At 38.0% G+C, this 13,352-nt stretch overlaps 1 protein-coding gene and 1 pseudogene across 1 annotated transcript in view; one reads left to right on the top strand and one right to left on the bottom strand.

Annotated features, from left to right (window-relative positions):
• BCL2L13 (BCL2 like 13) overlaps window positions 1-13,352 on the top strand; it is an 87,671-nt gene that overhangs the window by 64,032 nt on the left and 10,287 nt on the right. The window lies entirely within an intron of this gene.
• LOC103193754 lies at window positions 635-1,947 on the bottom strand (annotated as a pseudogene).

Raw genomic sequence — 13,352 nt, 5'->3', positions numbered from 1 at the left:
GCTGGCGGTTCAAACCCACCAGCCACTCCTGGGAAGGAAGATGGGGCAATCTACTTCCGTAGTGATACTGCCTTGGAAACCCAAGGAGGGGTCGCAATGAGTTGGGTCTGACTCGATGGCACATAACAAAACAACAGAGAGAAGTGGTTCCAACATTTCACCACATATATTTCTTCTTATGCAGTCTAAGCTGAGAATGCCATGTAAATGGGTCACTGTGAAATGTAGCAGTTTAAATTTTCTCCAATCAAAATAAGAACAAACCAGTATGATATCACTTCTATTAACTTTTGAAGGTTTATAGCAGTTAAATTATTTTTGCTTCTATGTATGAAGGTTAAAAAAATCATTTTTTTTCCCCCATAAAATACACAAGCAACCAATTTTCACCATCAAGTAAAAGTGGCTTTTAGGAACTTAGTTGCAGGCTGCTGCGCTGACACCATGACAAACCAAAGGGTAGGGCTGGGTCTGGTTTTGGTTTGGTTTTCTTTTCAATATCAAATGCTCATGGATTAAGTTCTGAAAATGTTCCAATTGTAAGGCAGGGATCTGTTTGGATTCCATCATGGGTGTGCTCCTTGGGTTGGATGCTGGAGGGTGAGGCATGTTTTGCTGGACCCATGTTGACTACCTAGTAGTCATCAAGGTCAAAAAATTCATCATCTCCTCCTTGATATTCCATTCCGTGGAAATCTACTTGGTACCGCAAGATACCTCTAATTCCACCAAATCCTTTCACAAACTGGGATCCTTCTTGTGACTTATCTGTGACAATTTCCAGTGTGGCTCCAAATTTTTTGTAGTAGTTAGCAAACCATTCTAGTAGGGGTATGCTTTCAGTCAGCTCATGTTCCTGTCCTGTCTCTTTGTCTGTGAAATGAGATTTATTCTTTTCTCCTTCTGGAGTTAGATAGAGAATTTTCCCCTTTTCTGTGCCTTGGCAATGAAGAACATATCTCATTATATCCAGATTTTCATAAACTATTAGAATCTCCACAGCTCCAATTTCCAAAGCCTTTAGTGTATCTTCAGCTCCAAAACAGTACTTGCCCATGTCCTGGCTGATTTATCAATGTATCACCCTATTAATTTCTTCTCTTGAATGAACTTCATGTTGGAGAGGACTTCAGTAGATAACTCAATAGCTTGGTTGAATCAATTTTCACCACCATAGGAGATATCAACTAATTTTAAAACTTCTGATTGCAACCTCTGATCAAACATACCAGATTGATTTAGTTCAGTTTTAAAGTCCGCTGATCTAGCTAAAATGAGACCAGCCATATTCACTTTGTTGCCTGAAATAAACACCTGCACAGGAGTCTCAGCTACCTTCTGAACATAATTATGTTGTTTTCCCATTCTTAAACGGGCAAAACACAAGGCAGACTGACCTCCTCTACCGTGTTTCTTTGGAAGATCCATAGTGAATTTGTGCAGGACTTTTCTTGTGTTTCCTTGCAGTGTCCCAAAAAGTGCACCACTACCATCTATTACAATGAAGCCAAACTTGCTATCATAGGAAAGTAGTGCTGTAAGAGCCTCTGTATGGAATCTGTTGTCACACAAATACAACGATGTATTAATTGGTTTAAATGGCTCAAAGTCAATGTTGACTTTCTTTTCCTTTCCTTCTTCTGTTAAAATTGTTCCACAGTAAACAACCAGACCATTTGGAGGTACTTTGTTGTAAAGTTTTGAGTCTTTGTTGTACAGATGTAATGGCTCTCAGGACTGAAAGGTGGTTTACCCATGACTTAATGTTAGATGCAGTTCCAAATTCATCTGCTAACATTTTTGACACTTGTGATATCTGGTCTTTGGAAGGAATGATCAGTGACATCATGCTTGTGCCATTGCCATGAGCCACCTCCAGACTCTTGATGAGCTTCTTGATCTTCCAGATCTCCACATTCGTGCAGCAGCACTAGCGTCGTCCGCCATCTTCTTGCCTCCTTGTGAAACTCTTTTCTTGACTTTTTATAATAGTAGTCTCATACAATATTTGTCCTTTTGTGAATGACTAACTTAGCATAATGGCCTCTTAGTTCATCCATGTTAGGATATGTTTCACAGATTCATCATTATTCTTTAATGTTGTGTAATACTCCATTGTGTGTATGTACCATAGTGTGTTGATCCGTTCTGCCACTGATAGGCATTTAGGTTGTTTCCATCTTTTTGGTATCATGTGTAGTGCTGCGACGAACATGGATGCGCATATATCTGTTTGTGTCACAGTTCATATTTCTCTAAGAAATATACCTAGTGAATAATTTTTTTAAAAAATATTTTTGTTCTTGTTGTTGAGAATATACCCAGCAGAACATAGACCAATTCAACAATTTCCATGTGTACATTTCAGTGACATTGATTGCATTCTTTGAGTTGTGCACCCATTCTTTTTTTCTGAATTGTTCTTCCCCATTAACATAAAACTCAGTGCCTTCTAGGTATTAGAGAAGAATCATTCTTATTACATGATGTTGCATGTCTGTTATGTAAGTTTGTATTGCTGCTTCTACAGGTAATGTGTTTGTCTTTAGCCATTCAACATGTCAGGGTAAAGCAAACTGTCTAGCTCACAAAGCAAAACTAGTTTTGAAAGCCTACAGAAAAGGAGGAGGTGATGGCAGCCCTAATCTGTTGAATGACTGCAGAGTGAAAGCATGTAGTTGATTAGGAACATGCAGGCTTTGGACGTATAGATTAGCAAAGGGAAAAATACAGTTGACCCTTGAACAGCACAGGTGACCCAACTGAATGGGTCACTTATACATGGAATTTTTTCAAGATAAGGATCTTGGAGAAATTCAAGAACTAATAGCCATTATACCAAAGGAATTAGCAGCAGACAATTTGATGGAGATGAGTGCTTCCATACCAGTGGCAGACAATGAGGAAGATGATGTAGAGAACCAGTGCCAAAAACAAATTGACATTAGACAGTCTAGCAGGAGGGTTCCAGTTATTTAAGACTGCTCTTGACTTCTTTTATGACATGGACCCTTCTATTAATACGAGCATTGAAACAAAAGCAAACAGTGGAAGAAGGATTGGTACCATAAGGAAATTTTTTTTTTTTTTTTTTTGTAGAGAAATGAAGAAGCAAAAAAGTCAGACAGAAATTGCAATGTATTTCCGTAAAGTTACACCAAGTGTGCCCACCCCTCCTGTCTCTTTCATCTCCTCCACTTTTTCTACCTCTGCCATCCCTGAGACAGTATAACCCACCCCTCCTCTTTCTTCTCCTAAGTCTGCTCACCATGAAGACATCGAGGATGAAGACCTTTATACACTTTTACTTAATGAATAATAAATCATCATCATACCATACAGTTAATAAACTGTGTCTTTGTGTGTGAAAATCTAATAATATGGCAAGAACTATTTTAATATTTTATTGTAAGCCTTCCAGTCAACAGTAGGCTATTAGTAGTTAAGTTTTTGGGGAGTCAAAAAAGTTACACATGGATTTTCAACTGCACAGGGGGTTGGCTCCCTTAGCCCCTGCCTTGTTCATGGATCAGCTGTAGTATAGGCAGTCCCTAGGTTACAATGGTCCAATTTATGGACAACTACTGGTTTGAACCAGTTCTGTCATGGCCTATGAAGTGAAACAGGAACAGACTGAAATATTTACAATTTGGGTAATTCATCAAGGTAACTGGAATACAAAAAATTATAGGTCTAAGTCCTGAAATGGGAGACTCAGAAAAGGCCTGCTGTTGTTATGTGCCGTCGAGTCGGACCTGACTCATAGTGACCCCTCTTTGGGTTTCCGAGGCAGTATCACTAGGGAAGTAGATTGCCCAACCTTCCTTCCAAGGAGTGGCTGGTGAGTTTGAACCGCCAGCCTTCTGGTTAGCAGTCAAGTGCCTTAGGCACTATGCTACCAGAGCTCCCTCATATATACATACATATTAAATATACCATACATTTGTCTGTCTAAAAATTTTAAATACATATTTTAAGTAATTGAACAATGAGTAAAATTTTAAAACCAAAGAATGAGGAAAGTTAAAATCTAATAGATTTAATGATTAATATTGTTGTTGTTGTTACGTGCCATTGAGTTGGCTCTGACTCATAGTGGCCTTATGTAGAACAGAACGAAACGTTGACTAGTCCTGTGTAAGCCTCACAATCCTTGCTATACCTGAGCCCATCATTGCAGCCACTGCGTCAGTTAATCTCATTGAGGGCCTTCCCTTTTTCCCTGACCCTCCACTTTACCAAGCATGATATCCTTCTCCAGGGAATGGTGCCTTCTGACAACATGAGCAAAGTAGGTGAGACAAAATCTGGCCATTCTCACTTCCAGGGTGCATTCTGGCTACACTGTTTCCAGAACAGATTTGTTAGTTCTCCTGGCAGTACTTTCAGTATTCTTTGCCCACACTACAACTCAAAAGCATTAATTCTTCTTTGGCCTTCCTTATTCATTGCCCAGTTCTCATAAGTATACAAGGCAATTAAAAATATCATGGCTTGTGTTAGGCACACCTTAGTCTTCAAAGAGACATCTTGGCTCTTCAGCACATAAAAGAGGTCTTTTGCAGTAGATTTGCCCAGTGTGATACTTTGTCTGATGTCTTGACTGCTGCTTCCATTGGTGTTGATTGTGGAAACAAGTAATATGAAATCTTTGACAACTTCAATCTTTTCTTCATTTATTGTGAGACTTCTTATTGGTTCAGTTGTGGGGATTTGCATTTTCTTTTATGTTGAGATATAATCCATACTGCAGACTTAGTCTTTAATCTTCATCAGTAAGTACTTCAAGTAATCCTCACTTTGAGCAAGCAAAAATGATGAATATTAAACTACTTAAATAATTTTCAAACATTGTAAAGTAATAGTTAATGAAAGGATGTGGGCAATGTAATAATAAATTAACAACAATAATAGGGTTGGGGACAAAATCTCAGATTAACAGAAATAAATATTAAAAAGGCCCAGAAGAATTATAAGCTTGTTAAATTTCTGATCTTTGGTGAACATTAGTAAATAAACAAGAAAGGAAAAATTCCATAAAATAAATAGAGAAAGATCAATTAATGGAGGTTATCATTAAACATCAGCCATTTAAGAAATTAAACACTAGATAGATTACCTAGAAATCCCTGAAGAAGGTGATAAAAACAAAATCCTACAGAAAAAAAGAGAATGCAGAAATCATAAAGCAAGATTCACCTATGAAAATAAGTATGAAATAATTAAATACGATTAAAAGATAAAAAAAAAAAGGATCTATGGTTGTGTAGTGCCTAAGGCATTTGACTGCTAATCAGAAGGCTGAAGGTTCAAACCTGCCAGCCACTCTGCCTAAGGAAGGTTGGGCAATCTACTTCAGTAGTGATAATCGTCTTGGAAACCCAAGGAGGGGTTGCTGTGAGTTGGATCTGACTTGTTGGTAGTGTATTGCGTTCCCGTTAGAAGATAACAAAGGAGCTCTGTTGGTATGGTACCTAAGGAGCCTTTTCAGGAGCCAGATACATGAGATTGGATTAGTGGCAAGACTGTGGAAAGGGACACACATTCAGTGGCATGATCAGCCTCCATCTTTAAGTGGGACACTACCATCTTTGAGCAGGGCAGCACTTTTTGGAAACTTTGCTTTAATATTGGTTTGGTCTAGAGCTGCTCTAACACAAAACACCACAAGTGGATGGCTTTCACAAACAGGGATTTATTCTCTTACGGTTTAGGAGGCTAGAAGTCCAAATTCAAAATGCCAGCTCTAGGGGCCAGGCAAAGGCTCCTTGACCTTAGGCATCAGCTCTGCCTCTTGCTCCCAGTCCACTGAAGCTGGAGGGTTCTCTTAACTCAGGCAGGTGCTAGCTTCTGAGACTGACAAACCCAAGGTCCACAAGTAAAATGGCACAGTCCTAAGATTATCAGGCAACACGGCAGGCTTCTAGTTCAAGTCCAGAAACAGTCTCAAGATCAGCAGACAACATGGCAGGCCACTGAGGTGAAGACTTGGCCAAATGCAGGATCCAGATGTGCCAAAAAGCTCAGAGACCTTTCTCAAAGCTGCTGCTTATATACTGGAAGCAGGCGACATCCCCAAGGCAGCTACTCAGCTGCTCACACTATATTCTACCATGGAGTTGATTACCAGTTTCATTATGGGTAATCACTACATCCAGCTTCTCAGCCACTCAAAACCAGACCCTGCCAAGCTGATACATAACCTTAACTATCACAAATGTTGTGTAATTCGCCCTCAGTTTTAAACGACTGAACCAACCCCTAAAACCAAAAACTAAAAAAAGCTCACTACCATCGAGTTTATTCTGACTCATAGCAACCCTCATTGGATTTCTAAGGTGATAAATCTTTATGGAGGTAGATTGCCCCATCTTCTTCCCACAAAACAGCTGGTGGGTTTCAACCACCACCCTTCTGGTTAGCAGTCAAATGCCTTAGGCATTGCATCACCACAGCTCCTTGAACCAACCCATATTCGCCACAAATTCTTCATCACAATAACCTTCACTTGTTGCACGTGCAGCTTTAAATCATTGAAAAGACTTGAAGGCTTTTCTTTCACTAAAGTGAGGCTAAATAAGAACTGTATGCACCTATTCTGACTGATCTACAGATTCTTAGAGTTAGGAACTGATCTCGTTCGTAACCCAAGGACTACTTATATTTTGTTTTCTGAATTTTAAATGGAAGTGGCTAGCAGATTACCACAAATTTGGTGGCTTAAAACAATAGATATTTATTGTCACTGTTCCGTAGGCAAGAAGTCTGAAATAAAGGTCATACTCCCTCTGCAGATTTTAGGGGAGAATGTTTCCTTAGCTCTCCCATTTCCTAGTGGCTCCTGGTGTTCCTGGACTTATAGCAGGATAACTCCAATCTTTGCTGCCTTCTTCACATGGCTTTCTTCCTGTGTCTGTGCTCTTTACTCTTCTTATAGGAACACTAGTCACTGGATTTAAGGCCTACCCCAGCTTAACTAATTACACCTGCAGATACCCTATATCCAGAAAAGTCACATCCTTAGGTTCCAGATGGATGTGAATTTTTAGGGGACACTATTCAATCCATACAGGAGTTCTGATAGCATAGTGCCTTAGGCACTTGACTGCTAACCAGAAGGCTGATGGTTCAAACCCACCAACCACTCCTCGAAAGGAAGATGGGGAAGTCTACTTCCGTAGTGATACTGCCTTGGAAACCCAAGGAGGGGTCGCTATGGGTCGAGTCCGACTCGACAGCACATAACAACAACAACATTCAATCCACGGGAGCTCTGGTGGTGTAGTGCCTAAGGCACTTGACGCTAACCAGAAGGTTGGCAGTTCAAACCAACCAGCCACTCCTTGGAAGGAAGATTGGGCAATCTGCTTCCGTAGTGATACTGCCTCGGAAACCTCAGGAAGGGTTGCTATGAGTTGGAGATGGCTGGAGGGCACATAACAACAACGACAACATTCAACCCATGAGAGCTCTGGTGGCATAGTGCCTAAGGCATTTGACTGCTAACCAGAAGGCTGGCAGTTCAAACCCACCATCCGCTCCTCAGAGGGAAGGTTGAGTGATTTACTTGCATAGAAATACCCCTTGGAAACCCAAGGAGGGGTTGCAGTGAGTCACAGTTGACTCGATGACAATGAATTTGTTTTTTTTATTCAACCCATAAGGAACTCTGGTGGCGTAGTGATAAGGCACTTGACTGCTAACTGGAAGGTCAGCAATTCGAATTCACCAGCTGCTCTATGGAAGGAAATTGGGGCAGTCTGCTTCCGAAAAGATTTATAGCCTTGGAAACCCAAATGGGGATTGCTATGAGCTGGAAGTGACTCGATGGCAGTGAGTTTGTTTTTTTGGTTTATTCAACCCACTGCCCTATAATAAATGCTTTTTGGAGTTGTGCTTATAGTTTTGGTTTTTCTGTGACTTTTTTTTGTGATTTTTGTTCTTTTTACCATATTTGGGATACCTTTTGCTTTGTATTAGCTTTGAGAATAGCACTTACTGAAGTTTAGAAGTAACATGACAGGTAACAAATTAAAGTGACCTCAATCTGGAGCTTCATTTTTTTAAATGATATACATTATTTTGCTTTAGTTACTTCAGCCATGAGCATTATTCCTCAAACTTGGATTTAGGTCATATTGTTGTTACAGCTTCTATTTAAAAAATCAGTCAATGAAAACCTTATATAGCATAAGGGTCCAATCCCAATCCCATTGTGCATGAGATTACCATGGCTTGAGGATGACTCAACGGCAGCTAACAACAGTCTGTACCTTAGATGTGAAAGACTCTTGACCTACTTCTGAGTATTCCTAATTAGCGATACTCACTAATGTGTGAAGATAGAATGTATTTCTATATGCCTTACATGGAATGTGGAAGCTGAGGCACCTGTTTCTGGAGGCAGCATTTATACACACCAAATCATGTTCTTCCTCTTGGTTTTTCCTTGAGAAGCAGAATAACCTAGTAGTTTATTCCTGTTTCATTATATAGCCTTAGGTGAATCATTTCCCCCTTCCTATTTGTCAGATTATTTATAAAGCTAGTTTCTAATGAAATCACTAAGTACCACCCATTTTACAAAGATCTTGTGAAAATTAATTAGTTAGCCTCTATAATGCTGTTAATCCCTTCAGAGATTAATTTTCAATACATGATAAACCTTAATTGATTGGATATATATACTAGGCATTATGCTAGATGCCGAGTATACAAAAGTTGAAAAAAATATCGGCCCTTCTTTTGAGCTCAGATCTGGTTGGGAGACAAAAACGTAAATAACCATATGTAGCACGTTAGGTACTGGGAGGTAGAGGAATGTTTAAACTGCAGTGAGAGGGCAAAAGGAAGGAGTGATTAATTGGGGTACAAGTAGAAATACAGATTCAATTACAAAACATATCTTAACTATCATTAGCAATTAGCTTTTCAGAACTAGAACTGGCATATACCTTTCTATTACTATCATTAGAGTTATAAGATAGGGAGTTTGGGGTCTGTTTGTTTCATGATTTTCTTTTTTGTTTTGTTTTCTCTCTCAGCCTTAGTGTTTCACTGTGGCCTTTTTAGCCAGAGAGTGGTGGGATGAAAACAGGATTAGAAATCACCAGATTTATTTCTACTTCCAACTCCACCAAATACTAGCCCTGTGTTTTAGGGGAGTTTCAGCCTGTTTCTTCAACTACCAAAAAAAGAAGAGTATCTTCTCTACCTCATAGACATTATGATATAAAAGTATTGTGAAAACATTACGTTTTTATAAGTGTAAAGTTTTCAGATATGTCTGTAAGAGTCTGCATTTGTTTTCTCTCTTCTTAAGTCCAATTGAAATTTCCTTTGGCTTCTGACTTTTATTTGCCCTGTAGCTTTGTCAGGGCACAGACTGGTTGGCATGCTCGCTGACTCATCCTTGTTCCCTCCCTCCTCTTTCATTTGCTGGGATTTTGTCACTACATTAGGAGTAAGTCTGTCTCCTGAAAAGGCAGCGCAAGTCCACTGTGGTAAGGCTTCTCTTTTATTCTCCTTTTGTCATGTACGAAACTAATTACTTACTCTGAAAGAGTTTGTTTTAGGTAACATAAAAGATTATTTGGGGAAATTCATCTAATGAATATCATAATATTTTAGTAGTTCAAATTAAATTAATTTTTGTCTTTTTTTCTCCTTGACTTGAAGCTTCTCATTTCTATTTTAAGAAGAGAAAACCTTAAAAAGTCTTGTTTTTATAAAACTAGGATTTTTTAATACTGTCTCTTAGAAATTTTTAAGTTAAGACTTTGTTAGAACAGAGTTTCACATGGTGGGAGACGACACTCTAGTCTTTTGAAATCATTTAAGTGGTTGCAACTGAAATTAATTTAGTGTAGCAAGGGTAAATACTGTTTCATGAAGTGTGTCTTTGTTAAGTATATGAGTGTGGTTATTTAGTGGGTTATGTTTAAGAAAATTTTGTGTGTGGGTCTTGGTCATCATGTTAGGTGGAAAATTACTTCTTTAGAATTTTTTTCATGCTCTCCGTTTTCTTCTGTAAGGTTAAGAGTGGTCTAAGACACATTTAGTTGTCAATGTCCTGTTTGAAAGTAGAAAAGCCGATACCTGTTTTCATTTATAAGGTGAATAGTTGAGAGAGAGGTATTGTATAAAGGCTGACAACTAATAGTAAAGATTTATGCCAGCATATTTTAGGGGAGATGAGTTGACCAGTGTCAGTGGACTTTGGAATTCTGCCAAAGGATCTTCAGATGGAAAAGTAAATCTGTAGAAGCTCATATCAGCAGCTATAATTCATGGAAGGTGAAATACTCCTTGAAGTGACAGAATAATTTGTAATTGACAAGAACTGAAAAAAAAACTAAAACCAAAAAATGCAGTGAATATAGACATCATGAAACAACTACTGCATTTTTGAAATGATTTTTTGAATGATTGCTGAGCTATTGTTTACTCAGTTCCTACCAACAAAACCAAAGTTACATTTATGTATTATAGAAAGCAAAATTAAAAAAAAAAAATGACAGTAATTGTCAAGATAAAGTCCTCTCTTTATTCTCTGTCTCCAAATTTTAGTTTTTTCATTTCCCTCTTTTATTGAAGAGTTTCATACACATACCTTTCTGACATTGCTTGAAGAAAACACAAAAAATAACCTGTTCTATTTATTTCTGATGATAAACTCAAGTGGCACTGTGATACAGTAGGGAAAGCCTTGGATGAGAATTGAAGAACTTTAGTCTAAAAGTTAGGATAGCATAGCTGATAAAAACATGGACTCTGGAGGCAAACTGCCTGGCCTTTGATCCCAGCATTCTTTCACAGCTTTATGACACTGGGCAAATTACCTTCTTTGTGCTTCATTTACCTCATCTGTAAAATGGGAATAATAATAAGACCTACCTCATAGGGTTGTTGTGAGATTTAAATACATTAATATATGTAAGGTCTTTAGAACAGCACATAGTAAGAACTATATAAAGGTTAGGTGTTTTTATTGATATGCAGTTTTTCTAGCAAGCTAAGGGACCTTGGGCAAGTTTCTTAATTTTTCTGGGCTTCATTATTAAAAACAGAAGAAAAAGATGTCATTTTCAGATTCATTTTTGGTAAACTCTGATGGTTGGTCCCAATTAGTTTTATATTTTTGAGCCCTTAAAGTTACTCCTTTGTGTTTTTTATATCAGTACAGACAAAGAAATAGATACTTCCAATAATATAAATAGTTTGTATTAAAAACAATTTAAATTGTTGGAATGACTCTAAGACTATTTGAAGATGTTATTCCCCAGTGTGCTAAGTTTTAGGTAAAGTTTTAGGAAAGGTATACCTAAAACAACTCTTATCTTTTTGTGAAAGCCTACCTTCATAAATGACAGAAATTGTCAAGATAAAGGCCTCTCTTTATGTTTTTGCTTTATATTAATTGATCCCCCTTGTAGTAGAAGTCTCAACAGTTGCTCCAGCAATAAAAATCTAAATGGTTGTCCGTTCTTTCTTTAAGACTTTTTACATAATAGCAAAACCTGTTTGGTGAATCTTCATTAAAATGTCACATGCCCTAAATACAGAAATAAGCTCTTAGGTAACCAAAAAAAGAAAAAAACCAAACTCACTGCCATCGAGTTGGATCCGACTCATAGCAACCCCTCCTTGGGTTTCTGCAGTATCACTACAGAAGTAGATTGCCCAACCTTCTTTCCGAGGAATGGCTGGTGGGTTTGAACCACCAGCCTTCTGGTTAGCAGTCAAATACCTTAGGCACTACACCACCAGAGCTCTGAGTTGTTGTTGTTATGTGCCGTGGAGTCAGACCTGACTCATAACAACTCCTCCTTGGGTTTCTGAGGCAGTATCACTACGGAAGTAGATTGCCCCATCTTCCTTCCGAGGAGTGGCTGGTGGGTTTGAACCGCCAGCCTTCTGGTTAGCAGTCAAGTGTCTTAGGCACTACGCTACCAGAGCTCTAAGTTAGGGAGGCCAAAAAAAGCAATTTAATATGAATTGGCTTTTGAAGCAATATATTACTTCAGAGTTTTAATTAATGACAAAGCTAATGATCTAAAATCTTGGATGAGATGAAAATGCCCTCTAGATGTGTAACAAAGGATGACCTTAAATCTTTTGTTGGCTTTGAGCTGTTAAAAATAGGAGGAAAAGACATTTGGCATTAGATTGCATTTGTTTGTTAACTTTTCCCTTTTTTCTTCATGGTGGAACTTTGAACTTTTCATTTCACTTGTTTTGGCTTAGAGCCCCTACAGAAAAACATAGCAAAAATCACCTTTCTGAGATTAAAATGCTTATCTTTTTTTGTTATGACTCTTTTTGTTTGTTCAGTTTTGTTTTTGTTTTTGCTTTTTTAATCAGTTTTTGTTATTAGAGGTTCTGGATTTAGAAGTTAAGATAAGTAACTTGTTGAGAATCCTTATCAGGAACATTTAGGAACTCTCTGACCCTTGGATAACCCTTCTGTTTGAACATCTGTGTAATTGTAAGGTTGCTGTGTGAATCCAACTGGAATGTACAGTTTTTGAAATGGCATGAAAATAGATTACAAAGTTATAGAGTGTGAACAGAGTGACAGCATATGTGATACCAAGACTAATAAAAAAAGGTGTAAGAAATTATATTCTTTATAGACTATCTCAGTTGGGGTGAGCATAGTTAATAACATTTTTGGGGTGTTTTAGATGAAAACTTTAAAATGTGAATGAAGGATTTATAATACACTAATTAAAATCACTTGGGGTGAGGTAAGAGATGTTCTTTGAATATTCTGCATAAACCTGAAATGCAAATTATTGAGAAAATAGGGTGGTCTGTCTTGGTTTTTGGGGTGGTACACAGTGATTGGCTTATTCAGTGTGTGTGTATGTGTGTGTGTTTCTGTATACATAAAAGATTATTAGTGGTTACCAGTGATAGGAGGGAGATTGAAAGGGGAAGCTTTTGTTTACAGGGCATTGAGTTTATGCTCATGGTGGTGGACTGTTTTGTAAAAGGATAGCAATAATGGTGGCACAACATGAAAAATACCATCAATGTTGCTGAGCTATAAATGTATGTTGGTGAATGTCTTGGTATGTATGTTTTCACCACAATCAAAGTAAAAAGAAAAAAAGAAAGGAGGTGAAAAAGAAGGAAAAACAAACAAACAAACTTTGGTTTTCAATAATGAAGAACAAGTTTTAATCATCATCAGTGTCACACCTTTCCTTTTATCTGCTCTACAGAGGTTTGAGGATAGAGGATTATATAGCTAGCTGTAGGTAGGGCCACCATGAGTCAGCATCGACTTGATGCAGTGTGTTTTTTTTTTTTTTTTTTTTTTAGGATTTGGGTGAAGATTTACAGAG

Source organism: Orycteropus afer, unplaced genomic scaffold (genome assembly GCF_000298275.1).
Source record: "Orycteropus afer afer isolate SDZICR_OR568_19922 unplaced genomic scaffold, OryAfe1.0 scaffold00040, whole genome shotgun sequence".
Taxonomy (NCBI): Eukaryota; Metazoa; Chordata; class Mammalia; order Tubulidentata; family Orycteropodidae; genus Orycteropus; species Orycteropus afer.
The sequence above is the reverse complement of the archived record's forward strand: the minus strand, read 5'-3'. Positions and strand labels throughout refer to the sequence as shown.